At 38.8% G+C, this 15,058-nt stretch overlaps 1 pseudogene; it reads left to right on the forward strand.

The window, feature by feature from the left end:
- On the forward strand, window positions 583-14,733 carry LOC109234390 (annotated as a pseudogene).

A 15,058-nucleotide genomic window follows, 5' to 3' on the forward strand; every position in this document is an offset into this window, starting at 1 on the left:
ATAATTACATATATATTATGACATGTTTATAATCATAATGAAAATCTTTATTTCTTTCTTAATCTTCATGTTCAATCCAGGTGTATCATAACGTTATTTGTCTTAATGTATGTGGTACACTTTTTTTTTAATTTTTCCCAAAATTAATTTCATATTTTTATATTTAGAAATAATTAACTATAAAATTCTCATTTTATCATATGATGATTTATAATAACGAAAATATCTAAGAATTATTTTTAAAAAAAAATACTTAAACTCCATACTCAATTAAAGAATGCACATAAATTGAGACGGGGAAGTAAATCTTATGCCTTTTAACATTTTCTTTCTCCTTTACATAAAATTGTGGGGTTGAAAATGGGGTGATTTTTTATGATGGCCGCTTTGGCCGCCAAACAACACAAAGTCAAACTCAAAACAAACAACACTTCCTCCTCTGCTCACCTTCTATGACCCTTCTATTCTCCTTGGTTTCTGTGCTCACCTATTTATTTTCTCTATTTAGACTTTCTTGTTATTTGTTCCTTTTGCTGTGTAAAAAGAAACCCATTTTGAAGAAGAGAAAAGGGTGTCTTAAAATCTTAATTTTTTATAAAAAATGGGAAACAAATGGGCTAAAGTGAAGCTTTGTACTTATATTCGAAGAACACTTGATAATGATGATGAAGAGGATGGTTCTTCCTCTGTTTCTGAGCCTGAGAAGAACTCTGGCGCCGCCCTTATCTCGCCGGCGACGGCTGACATCCACCGTGCTCCTCCAGCCACGGTGCCTCATGGGTCGAAGTTGTCCAAGAGCTTTAGTAGGTCTTCTAAGGTATATCTTTATCTTTAAAGCTTTTTGATAAGTTTTGGAATTCTAGTATTTGTTTGGTGAGTAATACATGAATTCTTAAAATGGAAATTATTTTTGAGTTTTAATCCGTATGCAGATGTGTTTGGTTGGTAAGAAAATTTTGAAAGTGATGTGTAATATTGGAAATTAATTTGTTTTGGAGATGAATAAAGAATGATATCTGTTAGAAAAATGCATTAAGAACTGCAGTATTTCAAGTGTCTTAAAACTGTGTAGCAGTTATTTACTGTATAACGGTCATATAGTTTCTATGTTATTCTTAATTTGTAGGAGTTGGTTTTTATTTTCAATTGAATTTGTAAACTCTATAAATTTGTCTGAAGTTTCTAATGAATATGTAAGTTTGCTTTCATTATCACATTCCTGATTTTTCTTTCAAAGTTCTTCAAACTCATGTTCAACTTGTTTAATTACTAGTGAATCAGATTTTTCTATTCTTCATTCTCTGTAAAACCTACAATTGATACCAGAGCTTTCTTTTCTTAAGGAATTTGTGGGTGTTCATTAAACTTAAACTCTCAACAAGACAGATTTGTCAAGCATGGAAGCAGAATCAAATTTCTCAACAATGGCACCTTCTATTTTCAATGGTGAAAATTATCAAATTTGGGCTGTAAGGATGGAAATTTTTCTGGATGCCTTGGATATCTGGGAGGCAGTCGAAGAGGATTATGAAGTAACTCCGCTGCCCAACAATCCAACTATGGCCCGGATTAAGAACCATAAAGACAGGAAAACCAGAAAATCAAAGGCAAAGGCTTGTCTATTTTCAGCAGTATCTTCTACAATCTTCACTCGAATTATGTCTCTAATGTTAGCCAAAGCCATTTGGGATTATCTCAAAGCAGAATACGAAGGGGATGAAAGGATCAGAGGCATGCAAGTTCTAAATCTCATCAGAGACTTCGAGATGCAGAAGATGAAAGAAAATGAAACCATCAAAGATTACTCTGAAAGGCTCCTAAACATAGCAAGCAGGGTAAGATTGCTTGGTTCCGAGTTCAATGATTCTCGTATTGTTGAAAAAATTCTGGTAATTGTGCCGGAGAGATTTGAAGCAACCATAACTACTTTGGAGAATACCAAGGATCTATTCAAGATCACTTTGGCAGAATTGTTGAATGCTTTGCAGGCTCAAGAACAACGAAGGGTTATGCGAGAAGAAGGAAATAATGAGGGAGTATTGCCAGCCAAACACCAAGATGGTGGCAGAAACAAAAAGAAGAAGAACAAGAAGAATCAACCAACAAATGATGATGGCATTTCAGCAAATACCACCAAAGGTAAAGCAGGAAACTCAAAGAGAAGTTATCCTCCTTATAAGCGTTGTGGCAAAAAAGGCCATCCACCATACAAGTGTTGGAAAAGGCCTGATGCCAGGTGTAGTAAATGCAATCAACTTGGGCATGAAGCTGTTATTTGCAAGAACAACGGTCAGCAGCAAGAAGCAGATGCTCAAATTGTTGATGGAGAGGAGGAAGATCAACTTTTTGTCGCTACATGTTTTTCAAGCAGATCGTCGAGTGATTGTTGGCTGATTGGCAGTGGATGCACTAACCACATGACAAATGACAAGGCCCTCTTCAAGGAATTGAAGCCCACGACCATTACTAAAGTCAGAATAGGTAATGGCGAATATATTGCTGTCAGAGGAAAAGGATCAATTGCTATTCCAAGTCATTTAGGTATTAAAACAATTTCTGATGTGCTTTATGTACCTGACGTAGACCAAAACTTGCTAAGTGTTGGTCAGTTGATGGAAAAAGGCTACAAATTAATTTTTGAAGATAAACATTGCTTGATCAAGGATGTTTCAAATCAAGAATTGTTTAAAGTAAAAATGAGAGGCAAAAGTTTCTCATTAGATCCATTTGAGGGGGAGCATGTCGTTTTTCAGCCAAAGAAAGTGCTGCAGAAATATGGCACAAGAGACTTGGACATTTTCACTATGAAGGGCTGCTCAAAATGCAGAAATTAAAAATAGTTGAGGACTTACCTGTGTTGGAAGTGAATTCTTCAAACTGTAGTGCTTGTCAATATGGGAAGCAAAGCAGACTTCCATTTCCAAAGACAACTTGGAGAGCCTAAAAAAAATTACAATTGATTCATACCGACATAGCAGGACCTCAAAGGACTCCCTCGCTAAAAGGAAGGTAGCATTTACTATATCATTTTTGTTGATGATTTAACCCGCATGTGTTGGATTTACTTTCTCAAATACAAGTCAGAGGCTGCTAATGTCTTTCAGACGTTCAAAGCAAAAGTAGAAAATGAGAGCGGTTGTAAAATTCAGTCGGTGAGATCAGATAATGGAAAGGAATATACTTCTCAACAATTCAATATGTTATGTGAGGAAGCAGGGATCAATCATCAGCTTACTACTGCTTATACTCCACAGCAAAATGGAGTAAGTGAGAGAAGGAACCGATACATTATGGAGATGACCAGATGCATGTTGCACGACAAGAACTTGCCAAAGAAATTCTGGGCAGAGGCAGCAAGTACAGCAGTGTTTCTCCAAAATATGCTTCCTACAAAAGCAGCGAAGGATTGAACTCCTTTTGAAGCTTGGCATGGATTTAAACCATCAATAAATTTTCTTAAAGTTTTTGGTTGTCTCTGTTTTTCCTATGTTTCTTAGGTTAAACGAGATAAGTTAGACAAAAAATCCATGCCAAGCTTCAAAGGCATATAAGGTCTTCCAACCACAAACTGAGACAATAATCTTCAATAGAGATATGTATTTTATGGAGAATGAAGAGTGGTGTTGGGAAGACTCAAAGAAACCTATCCTGAATTCTCTTGACTCAACACGAAAGGTTCCTGAAAAGCAAACATCAACCTCATGGCAGGATGAGATAGTTGATCATTCACCAGTTCAAGGTACTCGATTGCTCTCTGATATATATCAGCAATGCAATGTGGCAGTATGTGAACCTGCTGGATACAGTGAGGCCATGAATGATGAGAATTGGGTAGCTTCAATGAAAGAAGAGTTGTTCATGATTGAGAAGAACAAGACATGGGAGCTTGTTGATCAACCTCAAGACAGAAAGGTAATTGGGTTGAAATGGGTCTTTAGAACCAAGCTAAATCCTGATGGTTCAGTCAACAAGCATAAAGCAAGACTTGTAGTTAAGGGATATGCACAAATTTTTGGTGTAGATTACTTTGATACATTTGCACCAGTTGCTAGGCTTGACACAATCAGGTTACTTCTTGCTCTTGCTGCACAATTGGGCTGGAAAGTATACCAGATGGATGTCAAATCGGCATTTCTCAATGGTTTTCTTCAGGAAGAAATTTACGTGGAGCAACCCGAGGGCTTTGCGGTGAAAGGAAAAGAGGACAAAGTTTATAGGCTAAGAAAGGCACTTTATGGTCTTAAACAGGCACCAAGGTCCTGGTATGGTCGAATAGATGACCATTTGCTTGGCCTAGGCTTTGAAAAAAGTCCATCAGAATCTACTCTTTATGTTAAACATAATGGCGTTGATATCCTTGTTGTTTCTATCTATGTGGATGATGTACTAATTACAGGGAACAATACAAGGTATATCAAGAATTTCAAGCAAGAAATGATGCAAGCCTTCGAGATGACTGATCTTCGTTTGATGTTCTACTTTCTTGGAATGGAAATCAAGCAAGGACAAAATGAAGTTTTCATTTGTCAGAAGAAGTATACCAAGGAGATTCTGAAGAAATTCAACATGGAAGATTGCAAGGAGATGAGCACTCCTATGAACCAAAAAGAGAAACTAAGCAAAAATGATGGAGCAGATAAAGTGGAGGAAGTATACTTCAGAGGCTTAGTCGGTTGTTTGATGTACCTCACAGCTACAAGACCCGATATTTTGTATGCAGTAAGCATTTTATCGAGGTTCATGCACTGTTCCAGTGAGGTGCATCTAAAAGTAGCTAAGAGAGTTATCAGATACATCAAAGGGACCATTAATCATGGTGTCAAGTTTCAGAAGAGTCAAAATCTGAAACTAATTGGGTATTCTGATAGTTATTGGGCTGGATCCGTGGATGACATGAAAAGTACATCGGGGTATTGCTTCAATCTTGGCTCCGGAATTTTTTCATGGTGTTCAAAAAAGCAGGACATTGTGGCTCAATCTACTGCAGAGGCAGAATTTGTGGCTGCAACAGCAGCAGCGAATCAAGCATTGTGGTTGAGAAAAATATTGGTTGATTTACACATGAAACAAACTGAAGGCACTGAAGTATTTGTGGACAACCAAGCTGCGATAGCAATTTCTCACAATCCTGTATTTCATGGAAAAGCTAAACACTTCAACATCAAGTTTTTCTTCTTGAGAGATGTGCAAAAGAATGGTGATGTAACTCTATTGTATTGCAAGACTGAGGAGCAACTGGCTGATATCTTCACCAAGCCTTTACCAGGCAACAAATTTGAGCTTCTCAGGCAAAAACTTGGAGTTTGCAGCTCCTAAAGCAAGGAGGAGTGTTAGAAAAATGCATTAAGAACTGCAGTAGTTCAAGTGTCTTAAAACTGTGTAGCAGTTATTTACTGCATAATAGTCATATAGTTTCTATGTTATCCCTAATTTGTAGGAGTTGGTTTTTATTTTCAGTTGAGTTCGTAAACTTTATAGATTTGTCTGAAGTTTCTATTGAATATGTAAGTTTGCTTTCATTATCAGATTCCTGATTTTTTTTTCAAAGTTCTTCAAACTCATGTTCAACTTGTTTAATTACTAGTGAATCAGATTTTTCTATTCTTCATTATCTGTAAAACCTACAATATCTATCAATCTAGTAGTACTAGTAATAATATTTATGCTTTTCTTTAAGATTTTTGGCATTCATTTTTTGTTTCTTTCCCCCTCTCAATTTGGTTGGAGTTAATTCTGCTTCTGATATGACCTGGGTGAGAGCTGTGCAGACGGGAGTGGTACTTTAAGCCTTAGTAGTAGTACAGGAATAAAGGTAGTTATATTAGTTACTAAGTCCTAAAAGTTACAGTTTACTCCTTGCCTTTATTTCACTTCAGTTCACTAGTTATTTACTTTACATTTTAGTCCTAAGCTAAGAGAGTCCTTGTAATAGCTGAAGTTGTACACTGTTCGATTCAGATTTTATGAAATATAACTCTTAGCTCATTTCCTTAGCTTAGCTTCTGTAATTTTCTTGTTCTTCTTCTCAAAACCACATCAGTGGTGTCAGAGCTCTTTTCGCTCTGTGGGATAACACGATGTCGGGGGAAATCAAGGAGGTACTCAATCGATTAGATCGGGTAGCCATTGAAGTTGCGAATGTCAATTTGAGGCAGAACCAGTTGGAATCTGCCAACGAGAAGGCGTTTCGCGAGCTCAAGGAAACCCTTACTGCTGGTAGCAACTCGAATCGAGGAAAAGAAGCAAGTTTTACTGTGTCCAATGGAGAGGAGCGGCATTCTCCAACCGATGGACCCTTCAGAATTTTAGGTATTGATGATCCTATATCTTTTCCTCCATTGAATTCCAATTCTAGAGGAAGTAGGCCCATGACTCTGCAATTACCCATGAATTGGAACCCAAACTCCAGTCAAATTCCCCCATCTTCAACCATACATACCCCTGTTTCACTTCACATACCTATTTCACAACCATTAAGCACTTCTTCTCCAAATGCACCTTTCAATTCGACCCAGCCTATACACTCTCCATCAACACCTAGTTCAGCCTTTCAATTCCATCCACTTTCTGCCTCAAATTCTCAGCACCTTACACAAACAATGGGAGTCAATGGCCAGATCTCTTGCTCTATTCCCTGCTCCATTACTAACCCAGTACACATACCCATGTCCCTGCACTAATTGCCCACAAACCAACTACATACACTTCATATACTACACCATTTTACTCCAACCAGTTTACTCCAGGCCCAGAATACTACTACGCTGGTTGGAACCATCAGCAACCACGTTCCATTTTGAGACAGTACATGATTGGTTTTCCAAGGTTTGGAGGAAAAGGGTTCCAAGATTGGTGGTATCAAATAGAGCAATTTTTTTCAATGGACGAGGTGCCCCATCATGAAAAGGTCAAGGTGACCTCTATGCACTTAGATGACCTGGCACTACAATGGAATAGGGCTTACACGAAGGGAAGGGCTCATTTGCAACTTCCTTACCCAAGCTGGGAGGAGTATATTTGGGCCTTATCAAATATGTTTGGTGCGGAATTTGATGACCCTATGAGTGAATTGGTTAAGCTCAAGCAAACAGGAGGGGTGGTGGAGTTCCAAGAAGCCTTTGACAGAGCAATGACTAGACTCAATTTGGAACCTGGTTATGCTGTGAGCATATATTTAGAAGGGCTTAAACCTGAGCTGGGAGATGCGGTAAGGATCTTGAAGCCTTATTCCTTACCCCAAGCCTATCATCTGGCTAGGCTCCAGGAATCCATATTTGTTAAACAGTCTAAACCTATGAAACAAGTCATTCTACAATCTAATCCTAGACCAAACCAGTTTTTGCATTCCCATAGACCCTCAACTTCACCAGCTCATCTACCCAAACCAACCCAACCAGTAGAAGCTGATAAGTTTAAAAGAAGAAGGCTAACTCAGGCAGAATTGAATGAGAAAAGGGCTCAAGGACTGTGCTTCCTATGTGATAAAAAGTTTCACCCAGGGCATGTTTGCAAGAACAAGGCACAGGTGTACATGCCGAAATTAGTGGAAGAGGTAGAACTTATTGAACAATTGGGGGAAGGCTCACCTAATGAGGATGAAATTGCTGAAACTTGTGAGATTTCGATCCATGCTCTACAGGGCACTCAAGGGTATCAAACAATTAGATTTATGGGGTACTCTCGGAGGAAGCCCTTGAATATATTGATTGATAGTGGATCTACACACAACTTCATGGACAGTGGATTGGTAGCTAGGATGTGTTGGAGAGTAGATCCTTGCAAGGTGTTGGATGCTAACCTGGATGATGGAAATTCAGTACCTATCTATGGAATGTGTAAAGGACTAGAATGGTTGCTGCATAAGACAGTCTTTAGAGATGATTTCATGCTGCTTCCACTAGGCACTTGTGATATGGTGTTGGGGGTTCAGTGGCTCAGTACCTTAGGTGACATTGTGTTCAATTTCAAACAGCTAACCATGCAGTTTAACTATGAAGGGAAACTGTTTGCATTACAAGGAATTACACCTAAGCTGAAAATGGTGGAATCCTCTTCACTTCACAAGTCTACTGGAGACATTGTTCAGCTGTTTATGATCAGAGTTTCTTCTCCTAGAGAAGAGGAGGAAAAACAGTTTGGGAAAGAACCCCTCAAGATTCAACAAGTATTACAGGAATATGAATCAGTCTTTCAGGAGCCCACGGGACTGCCACCACTTAGAGAGTGTTTCAATCACCATATTCCTTTGAAAGAGGGGGCTGAACCAATCAACTCAAGACCTTATAGGTACTCTCCAATCCAGAAAGATGTAATTGAGCAAATGGTTAGGGAATTGAAGTCACAAGGACTGATTCAAAATAGTTGTAGCCCTTTTGCATCTCCTGTGGTTCTAGTAGGAAAGAAAGATGGCAACTGGAGGCTTTGTGTGGATTACAGGGCACTTAATCAAATCACCATCAAGGATAAATACCCCATTCCCATCATTGAAGAGTTGTTGGATGAATTAGGGGGTTCCCAAGTCTACTCTAAAATAGACCTTCGATCTGGGTATCACCAAATAAGAATGACACCTGAGGAGATTCATAAAAATGTTTTCAGAACGCACTCGGGCCATTATGAGTACATAGTCATGCCCTTTGGACTGACTATTGCTCCCTCTAGTTTCCAAGGATTGATGAATCATGTGTTTCAGGAACATCTCAGAAAGTTTATCTTGGTTTTTTTTGATGACATCCTTATTTTTAGTAAGAGTTTGGAAGACCATGTTGAGCACTTGCAGATAACCTTCCCCCTTCTAATGCAGCATCAACTCTATGCTAGAAGGAACAAGTGCCAATTTGTTGTGGCTAGTGTGGAGTACCTAGGCCATTTCATCTCTGCTAAGGGAGTGGCTACTGATCCTAAGAAAATTCAAGCAGTCCAACAGTGGCCTATACCTACTACTGTCAAGCAATTGAGGGGGTTCCTTGGTCTAGCAAGGTACTATAGGAGATTTATCAGAGGTTATGGGCACAAAATCAAACCATTGACAGATTTGCTTAAAAAAGATCACTTCAAGTGGAATGATTCCCTATTTGTAGTGGAAACAGATGTAGGAATTGGAGTTGTCATTATGCAATCAGGACAACCAATTGCCTACCTGAGTAAAGGGTTATCCACATAACACCAAGCTATGTCCTGGCTTTGGTCATGGTTGTCACTAAATGGGGACAATATTTGATAGGACGACACTTTATAGTCAAGACTGATCAGAAGGCTCTTAAATTTTTGTTGGATCAAAAGCTGCACACTGGAGCTCAACTAAAGTTGATTACTAAACTGATGCAATTTGATTTCAAGATACAATACAAAAAAGGGAAGGAGAACAAGGATGTTGATGCTCTATCTAGGCTTCCAGCAGCTGAGATAACAGCTCTGACCTTATCTTCTGTGAGAACTGATTTGTTGCAAACTATCAAGGACAGTTGGAAGGCTGATCCTGAGTTGACAGAATTAATCCAACAGCTGATAGGCCACAAGGAAGAGGTCAAGGGGTATTCCTACATCAATCAACAACTAAGGAAGAAGGGAAGGCTAGTGATTGGGAATGATCAAAGTTTGAGGCAAGAGATTCTGAAATTGTGGCACAATTCTGTAGGTGGGAGACACTCGGGGATAGACCATACATATAGAAGAGTGGCCTCACTCTTCTATTAGAAGGGACTGAAAATGGATGTTAAGGTGTATGTTAAAAAGTGTGATGTGTGTCAGAAGAGTAAATATGATCCCTCTGCTTACCCTGGGTTGTTGCAACCCCTACCAATCCCATCCGGGCTTGGAGTGGCATCAGTATGGATTTTATTGAAGGGCTGCCTAAATCCAAGGGCAAAAAGGTTATATGGGTGGTTGTTGATAGGCTAACTAAGTATGCTCACTTCATAGCCTTATCTCACCCCTATTCTGCCTTGGATATAGCTAAATTATTTATGGAACACATTTTTAAATTGCATGGTATGCCAGCTGATATTGTGAGTGATAGGGATCCTGTGTTCACCAGCAAACTGTGGCAAGAATTGTTTGCAATACAAGGGGTTACCTTGAACACCTCTACTGCATACCACCCTCAATCTGATGGTCAGACTGAGGTCATCAATAGATGTTTGGAGACCTATCTCAGGTGTTACTGCTCTGACTCTCCCAAGGACTGGGTACAATATCTCATTTTTGCAGAATGGTGGTACAATACAACATTTCACACTTAAATTCAGATTACTCCCTATGAGGCTCTATATGGCCAACCTCCACCTTTACACCTACCTTATGTGTCTGGGGATTCTGGTTTGGAAGGAGTGGATAGGAGCCTAGTTACCAGAGAATTGAAGTTACAGCTTTTGAAATTTCATTTGACCAGGTCTCAACAAAGAATGGTGCAACAGGCTAACACGCATAGGACTGACAGGCAATATAAAATAGGTGATTGGTTCTAATTAAAAGTGCAACCCTACATGCAGTTAACTCTATCCACAAGGCATTTCACTAAACTCTCTTCCACATACTATGGCCCATATCAGATATTGGAAAGGGTTGGAACTGTAGCCAACAAACTTGCCCTACCTTCCCAGTTACTCTTGCACCAACTTTTCATGTCTCACTCTTTAAACCTTGTTATGAAGTGCCAACAAAGATGAACCATCCTCCCATTTGGGATTTGTCCAGTTCTTACCCACCCAAGGTACTTGATAGAAGGATGATACAGAAGGGGAATAAAGCCGTGGTCCAATTTTTAATTCAATGGGAACAGCTACCGGAAGATCAAGCAACACGGGAAGATTCAAATGCCATTAAAGTCAGATTTCCTACATTTATTCCTTGAGGTCAAGGAATTAGGGGAGTACTGATATGACCTGAGTGAGAGCTGTGCATACGGGAGTGGTACTTTAAGCCTTAGTAGTAGTACAGGAATAAAGGTAGTTATATTAGTTACTAAGTCCTAAAAGTTACAGTTTAGTCCTTGCCTTTATTTCACTTCAGTCCACTAGTTATTTACTTTACAATTTAGTCCTAAGCTAAGAGAGTCCTTCTAATAGCTGACGTTGTACACTGTTCGATTCAGATTTTATGAAATTAACTCTTAGCTCATTTCCTTAGCTTAGCTTCTGTAATTTTCTTGTTCTTCTTCTCAAAACCACATCAGCTTCTCTATTCTTCTATTTATGTCATGTAATATGTGGCAATCCCCTATTTTTCTTTGGTGGATTTTGATTACCTGTCGTCTGCCTTTTTATGATTGGTGATGATTCATGGGTACCCAAGTACTTAATCTTTCATATTGACTAAATTCTTACGGCGAGTAACCAAAGAACAGAAGATATGAAATGGTAATACTAGATAGTTTTAAAAGTCTACTATATTGTTATTTTGTGTTTGTTATATTTGACTTCAAAAATGCTGATGCTTCCCCCTTTAGTTAATTGAAAAAAAAGCATAGTCGTCATTGTATGTATAATTTGAATTCTTTTTCAGTGTTTTAGCATATTGATTTAGGTGTCTTCTGTTGCCAAATCACTCACATGATATGTCTATCCAATTTTTTAACATTACTAACTTGAGATTTTTTTTCTTGTGTTTACTTCATAACTTTTCAAGTAGAGCAAAGTGAAGAGATAAACTATTTTGAGCTCTTACATGTGATTTGTTCGTAAAAGCCCCTTTTGCAAGTGCATGACTCGTTATACCATTTCATAGATTTTCTTTTTAATAACTCAGAAAGAGATGTGGTCGTTCAGCAGCCTGCTTATTAAATATCCAAAAAATGTGCATTTTTTCCCATTTGCCCATGTTGGCAATCGGTTTTCATCCTTTATTTACACTTTATGATTTCTCGAAGTACAAAATGAACGCGTCCAAGATAAGGCCTGCATTTACTATATGTATCCTTTTCAGGATCTTTGTTATTTTCTTCCTCTAATAGAGGCATTTTACATATCTTGGACAATTCGAAAGGTGGCTTTTTCTGCAACTTTCTTTGTAGACTGTTCATCTTAAAGTTTACATACTTATCCCAAGCAAGAAAGGAAGCAGGAAAGTTGTGTTTCTCTTTAGCGCAGTTTGGGTCATTGACAGGGCCATAGATCTATTTTGTGGCTGCTGAAAGTGGCATAAGGGAACAAAATTTTGATCAATAGGGATGCTAATCATATTCTTAATAAGATCATGGATGGCCATCTTTTCATCTTGTTAATTTAGATGCCTTATGTTGTCATACCACTACAGTTGCTATGTCCTCAAGCTTCTTTAAAACTGAACATGTAATCCATTTTTGATTGTGAAATGTGCTTTTAACCCTACTACTGTGATGCACAAACGGAGACCCTTTATTTCTCGAGGAGATTAATAAGTTTAAGCTCAAGTTGCAGTTTTTTTCTAATTTCTTTTGTGTTGGCCAAATCCTCTATATTCAAATGTGAGCCCTTTTAGGAGTAGTACTATTTGTCTGGTAAACCAGTTGTGTTCAGTATGGGCAGTGTATGGTTCTCTGTAGGCTTAATTTTGTTCTTATGACACTGAAAATGTTATTGGCGTTTCTTGTCTTTTAGGACTGTAGTGTATTACTGTAATAGTTGCAGAACTATAAATATTAGTTTATGCATATCTACTGCAGTCTTTGCCCTATATTGTCATGGTTCTTTGCATTTTAGTATGTGATGCATTTTTTCTGATAGTACCTTTTCCCACAATTTATGCTATCTTAGGTCATTAAATTGTTTTTACTATTCTATTCTTATCTCACCAGTTAGTAGTTTCAACTTGCAAAGAACATGCCCTATATGTTTGGCTTCAATGAAGCGAGGGGATGGTCTTGCGATATTTACTGCTGAATGTTCACATTTATTTCACTTCCAGTGTATTGTTTCAAATGTAAAACATGGAAACCAAATTTGCCCAGTTTGCAGGGCAAAATGGAAAGAAATCCCCGTTCATTTTCCCAGCCTAGATACTCCCCTTGGGAGTGCTAAAATCAATCCTGTAGACTGGCCCCAAAATAATACGTTAACGACTGTAGCACATCGTCCACCATTAAGTCATCCAACCCCCAATCGGCATATTTCACAATTATTTCAGGCTCCTGAACCTGCCATCTTTAATGATGATGAACCTGTGGGTCAACAAGATGATTCTACTGACAAAAGTGCTTCACATGAGAGTTCAATAGACATCTGTGACAACAGAGCTGTAAAGATTGAAACTTTTCCAGAGGTTCCCGCCGTCCCAAGGTCTATACCTACAAATAATTTCTCTGTATTAGTTCATCTCAAAGCTCCTGGTTCAGTTTCAGTTCAAGATCCCTGCAGAAACCAGCCTAGTTTGCCCAAAGTATCCCATACGCCTCGTGCCCCTGTTGACCTTCTGACAATTATTGATGTCAGTGGAAGTATGGCTGGCACTAAACTTGCACTACTAAAATGGGCTATGGGTTTTGTGATACAGAATCTTGGTCCCAGTGATAGATTGGCAGTAATCGCCTTCTCTTCAACAGCTCGCCGCCTCTTCCCGCTTCGTCAGATGTCTGAAACAGGACGACAGCAAGCACTACAAGCTGTAAACTCCTTAGTTGCTAATGGAGGAACCAATATTGCTGAAGGCTTGAGAAAGGGTTCCAAAATAATGGAAGACCGCAGGGAAAAGAACACAGTTGCTAGTATAATTCTGTCGTCTGATGGTCAGGACACATACACAGTCAATAATCATGGTAGTAGTAACCAATAGCAACCCAATTACAAGTTGTTTCTTCCATTGTTTATTCACAGCGGAGACAGTTCAGGGTTTAGAATTCCAGTGCATGCTTTTGGGTTTGGTGTGGATCATGATGCTTCATCAATGCATTTGATATTAGAGATTTCAGGAGGGACCGTTTCTTTTATTGAGAAAGAAGATATAATACAGGATGCATTTGCTCAATGCATTGGTGGGCTCCTCAGTGTCGTAGTCAAGGATCTGTAGGTAAGCATAGAGTGTCTTCAAACAGAAGTCCAGCTTGGCTCTTTGAAAGCTGGAAGCTATCTAAACCGTTTAATGTCTGATAGACGGATGGGATCAATTGATATTAGAGATCTATATGCCGATGAAGAAAGGGACTTTCTGGTTTCAATCAATATCCCTGCCGAATCATTGAGCCTAGAAACTTCACTTTTGAAGGTTAAGTGTGTCTATGTGGATCCTTTGACGAAACAAACGGTTACCCTCAGAAGTGAAGAACTTAAAATAAAGAGACCTGAAAAGGTTGTATAAGAGCGTGTTTCAATCGAAGTAGACAGGCATCAGAACAGACTCCGAGCAGCTGAAGCAATGGCTCAGGCGCGAGCAGTTGCTGAGAAAGGAGACCTGGTTGGTGCAAGTTCCATCCTAGAAAACTGCTGAAAGTTGTTTGCTGAGTCAGTGTCGGCTAAATCTCAAGACCGGCTCTGCATTGCACTTGATGCTGAGCTCAAGGAGATGCAATAGAGAATGGCAAGCAGACATGTATTTGAAGCATCAGGAAGGGCATATATATTGTCCGGACTAAGCTCATACTCATGGGAGAGAGCAACAGCACGAGGTGACTCTACAGATAGATCAAGTCTCGTCCAAGCCTATCAAACCCCATCAATGGTAGAGATGGTAACTTGCTCTCAGGCTACATTACTTGGTAGCCCATCTGCTCAGAGACTTGTTCGGCCTGTATGGTCATTAGCATCCCAGCCGAAACCTAGGTAACTGTACATATCCAGGGCGGGTTTCTAATCATAAGAGGTTACAAATGTACTTCATTTGTCTTTTAGTATAATTAGTTTTGGGATGGAACTAGAGAAAAGTTTTTGTATGTCAATATATTCCTGTCTATTCTTGTAAAGGAATAAACTTTGATCAAGGGGAAAATAGTATGGGTAAAATATAAATTTTAGAAAAGTGGGGGGATGCACTAGTTAGGTTATTGCTTTTTTGTTGCTTTTCTTTAGAATTTTATAGTTGTGGGTGATGTACATAAGGAAAGATTTGTCTCAAGGAAAAATGGGTATAAGTAATTTGTGGGATCTACCTT

This window comes from Nicotiana attenuata, chromosome 11 (assembly GCF_001879085.1).
Source record: "Nicotiana attenuata strain UT chromosome 11, NIATTr2, whole genome shotgun sequence".
NCBI classification, from domain to species: Eukaryota; Viridiplantae; Streptophyta; class Magnoliopsida; order Solanales; family Solanaceae; genus Nicotiana; species Nicotiana attenuata.